This window comes from Cydia splendana, chromosome 15 (assembly GCF_910591565.1).
Source record: "Cydia splendana chromosome 15, ilCydSple1.2, whole genome shotgun sequence".
NCBI classification, from domain to species: domain Eukaryota; kingdom Metazoa; phylum Arthropoda; class Insecta; order Lepidoptera; family Tortricidae; genus Cydia; species Cydia splendana.
In genome coordinates this window covers 7,613,850-7,621,634 of record NC_085974.1, presented here as the reverse complement: position 1 = coordinate 7,621,634, position 7,785 = coordinate 7,613,850, and positions in this window count along the sequence as shown.

Genomic DNA, 7,785 nt, shown 5'->3' with positions numbered 1-7,785 from the left:
GGAGCTTAAAGGATGACTCAAGTTAGACCGGGCCGTGTCCGGGCTCCGGGCCGGAGCTTCTGGCGCTTACTTTGCCATGGAAAGCATAACGTGATCGCCTGTCATAGAAAAGTAAGCGCCGGAAGTTCCGGCCCGGACACGGCCCGGTCTAACGTGAGTCATCTTTTATAAGACTAATCGACCATGTCCAGAATACAGATATCATCATATTGGGCTAGAAAGTGACTTCCCCCGAGAACTCCACTACGAAAATCACGCGCTGCTTACATTCATTGTCAAATACTTGATAAACCATAATTTTTCGCACCTTTTTTTGATTTGGCATTTTATGAGCGAAACACGCTGTATTTGCAGGCCCGTCCACATTATCGTTGCATCTCGCATTACGTACAGACAGGAGCACAAATGGCGGCGCCTAATGACTCCGCTTAACTTAATCCGAACCGATCGACCTTGCCTTAATGAGAGTAATTGCACTTAAAAGAAATAAAGTCGTTAAATTTAATTAACTTCGTATTGGTGAATGTTTATGATACAATATTGCAATTCTGGCGTTGTAGGTACTTTTTTTTACGGTCCAACTTGTTGCTTTTATGAGAACACTTGAAATAAATAAAAAATATTTATACTACCTACTACTATTAATATTACTAAGGTACTTGCAAAAAAATCCAGAATTTTGCTTTAATGTAAACACTTGGCTTGCATTTTTGAATATATATTATTTATCTTCTTATTAAGTAGTACTTCAAGTTTCAGTTAACAATCGCACTCCTTAAAAATTGTTATTTTTTTGTATGTCAAAAACGATGAGCTCAATTTGATTTTGAAACGTTAAAATGAAGTGTCAAACAACGTAACACCGGCAATTTGAGAGAGACAGCAAAATTGCTTGCCATTGAAATGGGCTACTGCATAATCATCGTCTACAACTCTACATCTTCCAAATAATGTGTGGTGGATTGATAAAAAAACAAGGGTGGTTTAGGGTTCTTAAAATTTTTATTATATAGGTACAGTCGAGGACATAATTATTTATACATTTCTTCACCTTAACCCATTGGAATAAGCTAAATAGGCTATACCAACTGCAAAAGTGATAAAAGCTTTTTTTATATAATTAGAAAATCCAAAATGTTTGTTAAATTTGGAGTAAACACTAATAAAGCGCATAGGCAGCAGGGCCACAACAGTAAATAAAAATTCTATCAAATTGAAATATTAAACAAAAATGCATATTTAATGCCTATGTCAACAATTAATTTCAGCAGACTGCAGAACCCTTCATTTCCATGCATTTCCATCCGATAATCCTTAACATACTTCTCACTAGTAAGATTTTATTAAAAGGTAAAGATATCGTTCATCGCATTACATATAATTATCTAATCTAAAACCTTTTAGCCGTAAAACCGAGGAGTTACCTACTTCTTAGAAGCGTATCGCTGATCGTGGGACCCTGATAGTAGCATGGGTGCCGGTAGGAGAATGCTTTGCGTCATTGGGGTACAAAAAAAAATCGCATAACGCATTTTGCACTTGCATTTTAATTTTTTTTTTGCGGATAGATTTTGGTGATAGTTTAATTCAGTAGTTTGACGTTTGTAGATTTAGTGAAAAACATTCAATGTTGTAAAATATATGTATGTTGTATTAAAAATAAATCTCTAAAAATTACTGCTCAACTAACGAAGTTAAAAAGAAACTATACTTACCTAACGAATAAAACTTTATTTATTCTAAACTAGCGCATCTCAATTCTCAACCTATACATATAAACATATTAAAGTATTGCTGAAAGTAAACCCTAAACTATAAGCATAGCTCGATATGCGATTTTTACATCCGAATTTTATTTATACCAAACCAGTTTCTCAGAATTCTAGTCGGCTCTCAGTCTAAAATGTGTATCGGCGTTTAATCACAGTTAATTATTAGTTTGGGCTATCAATGCGTAGACAGTGCATTAACAAAGGTCTCCGGAAAATGTCGACCGCTATTGTGCTTTGACCCCTGATATTTCATGTGGTCGATTGCAAACATTATTGTACTTATTACACATGATTTTTCTGTTATAAACTGAAATATATACTAAACAAAAAGTGACGATACCACCAATGGCGAAGGCCGAATTTTTTTCTGTAAAATACTGAGGTGGATGTAAAAGGACACGTACCTACTTCGTACCAGAAGCTTAAAATAAAAATTTAAAGCTGCTGGTTTTGATTAGGCAAGTATGTCCAAACCAATCCTTACCTAAGTATGTTTCATTGTATGCGAACCGCCCCTTAATTTGTTGTTGTAGCGGCAATAGAAATACACATTTAGTACAAATTTCAGCTGTTTATCTATACAGTTTTGAGAACCAGCCCTGCCACTGTCACAGACAGACAGACAGTGGATGCTTAAAAGTAGGAATAGGGTTCCGTTGGTCGTATACCCTTGGGATTATTGAGGAATAATAACTGTGACTCTGGATTTGTCGGTCGAATACTTTGTGATAGGGATCATGATCTCATTGTTTCCAGATATTATTATGATGACGAGCTTGACAAGATAAAAGATATTTTTATATAAAAAAGTGTTTTCTAAATAGTAAACAGCAAGACCTGTTACTTTTTGTTACGAGCAAATATTCAACATTTTAACACCAAGCTAAGCTCGGCGCAGATACATTATTCCATAAACAAAAGTACTCGCTGCACCCAATTTCCCACGGCCCACATAATCGGATCGCCTATAAATCAATACAACAATTGTTCCTGATTGATGGGCCATCGCCGGGCTAAGTAGTTATAATTACAGGCCGGCTCGAGAGGCCATAACGTTTTGACAGTTACACAATGGAGCTATTTTGCGTAGTACGGTGGAGATTCTGAAGCGTTCCATAAAATCGTAATTAATGCTTTTAAATGGCTGATAGATCTGTAATCGTAGCGATAAGTTTATCGACGGACTTGGAAAAAGTTTAGAATCATTTGAAAGACGCTAACAAAATTTTGTTAAATAATTTTCATTTCATTGTGTAAATTGTGTTTCTTTCTTTTGGCCCAGTTAAATTAAGGGTTTCACCTCGGAATGAGAGATAATAAGCTGGAAACTCGTATACACCTTCGTTATGACGTATTAAAGGTTCTCTTAAAAGTCGACGCATATATCGTGTGCGCGTCGGAAGTTATTCCAGGTCAAAGGTCATAAAGATCGGTATTTCGCGGATATCAAATTTTCTATAGCTCCAATGTTGTTTACATGTAGGTAAGAATTGTAGGGCATAAAATTTGCGACGAGTTAGGTATCAAACATTGTTTCATGCCATTAGCCGTTTTCAAGATATACTTACGGCATAGAAGGCGCAGCGGCACGGAAAACGCACTATGACTATGTAAGGCGAGCTGGTAATCTGTGTGAATAATACGTTCTATAAAGTTTTTTAATCGTTAAAATGACACTTATGGATCATACATAGATTTTAAAACAAAAGTGGCCCCTCCTGTGGACATTAGTTAACATCAGCTTGTGTGTATATATGTAATGATTTTATTACATAGTTTAAATCAAAAACGGTACACCTTTATTGAGGTTTAATCAGGAAATTAAGCTTTATAACCTTTTACTTGAGGTATTTCTACAGGAAAAAGGTAGATTTTAAGTACTAATAGTACAAGAAAATGTTTTCACATGCTTTTATTTAACTCCCGAAATCTTTATCTGTAGTTAAAATAGCGAGTTGAAGTAGTTTTCAGTTCATTCTTATTCATTTTTTTGTTAGAAAGTGCATTGTTTTTGTTCCAAAAATAGATTCCCCATTCTTAATTTATCCGGAAATGATATATCACATGCCCTAATATGTATAGCTTTAGAGAAATTATGCTTCAATTGAAGCGCGGCAGTGTCGAACTTTCCCCACTCCCCCTACTAAATGTGCCGTGGCTCTCGATGGCTCCCGGTCAAAATCTACTCATGACCAGCTAAGAATCAACTGTGCCAAGTTTCAGTGCATAGTCACAAAATGCAAGGTGTCGTTCACTATCAAACCAACTAATAGTAGGTATGTCTGATCACTGCGCTTTCTGTGCCCTATATCTTGAAAACGGCTAATCTCATGAAAAAATGTTCGATGCCTAACGTGTCACAAATTTTATGCTCTACAACTCTTCCCTATATGTAAACAGCGTTGGAGCTATAGACATCTTGATATTCGCGAAAAACCGATTTTCATGAACCTTGACCTTGAATAACTTCTGACGCGCACACGATATATGCGTCGACTTTTAAGAGAACCTTTAAAATGTCATAACGAAGGTGTATACGAGTTTCCAGCTTATTATCTCTCATTCCGAGGTTGACCCCCTTTTTAGGCTTAAGTTGACTGGGCCATTTGGGTAATAATATCTGGGAGACCGAGCTTTGCTCGGAAAACATATAAAAACTCAAAAATGCGCGTTTTCCCAGAGATAAGACCTATAGCTAGATCGATTTATCGCCCCTGAAAACCCCCTAAAGCAAAAACCCTATAGCAAATTTCATCGAAATCGTTAGAGCCGTTTCCGAGATCCCCGATATATACATTGTGGAAAGATAAGTCGGGCCCTGGAGGGAAACTACCTTAAATCCTTAAGCTGACTCATTTTACTTAAAGGAGACATTCCTTTATTTTTAAAAAGAAACAAAACTGTATTTAAAGATTTTTCTTTTTTTCTTAAATTTGGCTTGTCTAAAAAAATCTTGAGTACTAAATATTAGTTTTTATGGATATTTTATACGACAGACGAGTGTAAGACCTAATGTTTCTTGAAGAAATGTTATCATTAACATTAACTGTATCGACTAGTAGAATAAAATTGCGATTTTTTTGAATTTTTTGTCGGTTCGAGTCCCGGGCGAGGCAAGCGAGTTTTAGAAAATCTTTGAATGCAGTTTTGTTTCTTTTTAAAAATAAAGGAATGTCTCCTTTGAGTAAAATGAGCCAGCTTAAGGATTTACGGTAGTTTCCCTCCAGGGCCCGACTTATCTTTCCACACTGTATATAAGTAAACAAGAATTGCTCGTTTAAAGGTATTAGATAGATTAGATAGATAGATAAATGAGGCAATAGCACCTACTCTAGAAGAGTAAGTAGGTAAGTAGTGGATAGAGTAGCGAATTTTGACCTGGGGTATACAAAACTATAGTTTTGCCAGTTAATATACTTATGGTAAAAACGCATTAGCCTTTGCCCTCTATTTGTATTTCGAGAAAAGTTTTATCATGTTTTATGCTTTATTTATAAATTAATGTTAGGAATACTTAGTACTTATTGAATTACATAGGTTACTTACTTACTAATTACCCGTTTGTTGTGCTTTGATTAACTATAACTTTTTAATTTCTACATGCTTTATTTCTTTCTCGAAAAATATATTCTTTATAACAATGATCAGGGTTTAAATTGTTCTACTCTCGGCCAGCAGGGCTTGGTAGACTATGTCATAAAAGGTGATCGCTCGGCAGAAATATTATACACCAAATCACGTGTACACAGGTAACACTTACATGGCCACTACAAAGTTACAATTACAAAGAAACATTTCTAACAAGGGCATGTAACACAATCTGCGAAGTTCACACTGTCATAAATCGAGATACCAGCAATAGCTTGCTAGACTTTAAGACGGAGCCGGGCGCATTCGACTTTGAACATGTTATATTTTCCTTGACCATGTGTCCTATTTGCCTGAGTTGGTTCATATTGAGTAGCAATTTATTGCAAATCGTAGGTATATAACTCTGACACGTTCAGGACCAATAAACGACGATTCACGCTAGACCCGGCCGTGCCCGGGCCGAGGCGTCCGATTTGTCATTTTCTATGACGGCTGATCGGTGATCACGTGGTGCTTTCCATAGAAAACGAAGCAACCGGAAGCTCCGGCCCGGCCCCGGGCCCGGTCTAACGTGAGTCATCCGTCCATCGTTGTTTCTATATTACCATACATAAGTATTGTAAAAACAATCAACCATAGGTATAGTCAAAAGCGGGAGCTTTAGAGCATAGTTGGGAATCTATGGTCCAAAATTATCTTGGAATAAGTACTCGTAACTACATAGGTACCTAACTATCAAACGGATTCCCTAAAATGAAGGTACATATGTCAATTTGTAACATTGTATAGCCACCTATTAAATACAAACTCATTTTTTGCCACCAATAATTAACAAGAACCCAATCAGCTAAACATTGTATTTCGCAGTTTCGTACTGGACCCTATGATTACTGCTCCTAACTACCAGTGGGCATAATCATTTAATTTTGAAGACTCATAAAAGTATTAGTTTGCACTTAGCAATTAGGTTTCGAGATTAGTGTGTAACCAATCATTAGTTCTCCAATATTTTTAATATAGCTGGTCAAGCAAATCTTGTCAGTAAAACAAGGCGCGAAATTCAAATTTTCTATGGGTCGATATCCCTTCGCGCCTACATTTTTCAAATTTGCCGCCTTTTGACATTGGAAATGTCTTTTCGTTCGCTCCAATATACGGTCCGATTTCACGAAAAAGTGCGATCCCCTTATATCTCGGAAAGTTGTGAACATATGATATTAAAAAATAGGCTCAAACGACGCATAATCACGAGAGCTGTAAGGTGCAAAAATAATTATTCGAGAAAGTCAAAAACAAAAAAAGTTATGGTCGAAATAGTGAAAATAAATTTCAATTTTTTCCGAATTTTTGATTTTGGTGCTCGATAATTTGGAAACGAAGAATGATATCAAAAATTTGAGAAAAACGGCTCTGGACAATTTAGTCAGCTACAATTTGAGCCTAAAACAAAGACGATCGGGTTAAGGGTTTGCCCTGTAGCCTAACCTTAAAATAGTCAAAAAGTCAGAACGACATTTTTCACAGGACATTTATGACTTCATGTTTCGCAGAGTTCGTTATCGGTGTTTGTTGTGAATTATCGGGATTATGACGGCAGAATAACACTTGCACTGCGTGGGCTTTCAAAATCGCTGCAGATTTTTCTTGGTCTAACTCTATCTATCCTATTTGAGACGGGCGTAGATAACGCACTATTCGACAATCTATGCATTCTTGTGGTGGTGGAAATAGAAATAGAAATAGAGATAGAGGCAGAGGCAGAGGCAGAGGCAGAGGCAGAGGCAGAGGCAGAGGCAGAGGCAGAGGCAGAGGCAGAGGCAGAGGCATGTTGCTGGCGGCTGCTAGCAGATAGCTGATGCTGAACCCTGGTTGTATCTAGCGGAACTCAGGTTTGGTGCAACATAGGCACACGCTGTTTTGGACACCCGATTCGTCATGATGAGCACATGGTAGAAGAGCATTACCCAAGATAGCTGATGCTGAACCCTGGTAGTACCTATTGGAACTCAGGTTTGGTGCAACATAGACAAACGCTGTTATGGTCATCTCTCGTCGCGTCAAAATGCTGTCAAGAAAATTTCATATCTTGCAGCAAATGGGCCGCTGCCGATCACCACTTCTCGAGTTGACTACGGATTTGCCGTGTAATAATTTTCTTGTACTTTGAACATTAATATATCCTGCTTATTAATCGAAAAATGAAATATGTACCTATACTTATGCGCCACGGCGACAATTATTCAAACTTGGATACGCGTGTGGAAATTTTGCAATTTGTTTGTTCACATGCGTTATGTCCAGGATACTTGTGTTAGTCTAAGAATAAAATAATTATCATTCAACGTTGTAGTTTTATTTTGTAACTTTTTCTTTATCCAGACTTTCTCGTCGCTCAGCGACAATATTTTTTCGAATTCCGTAG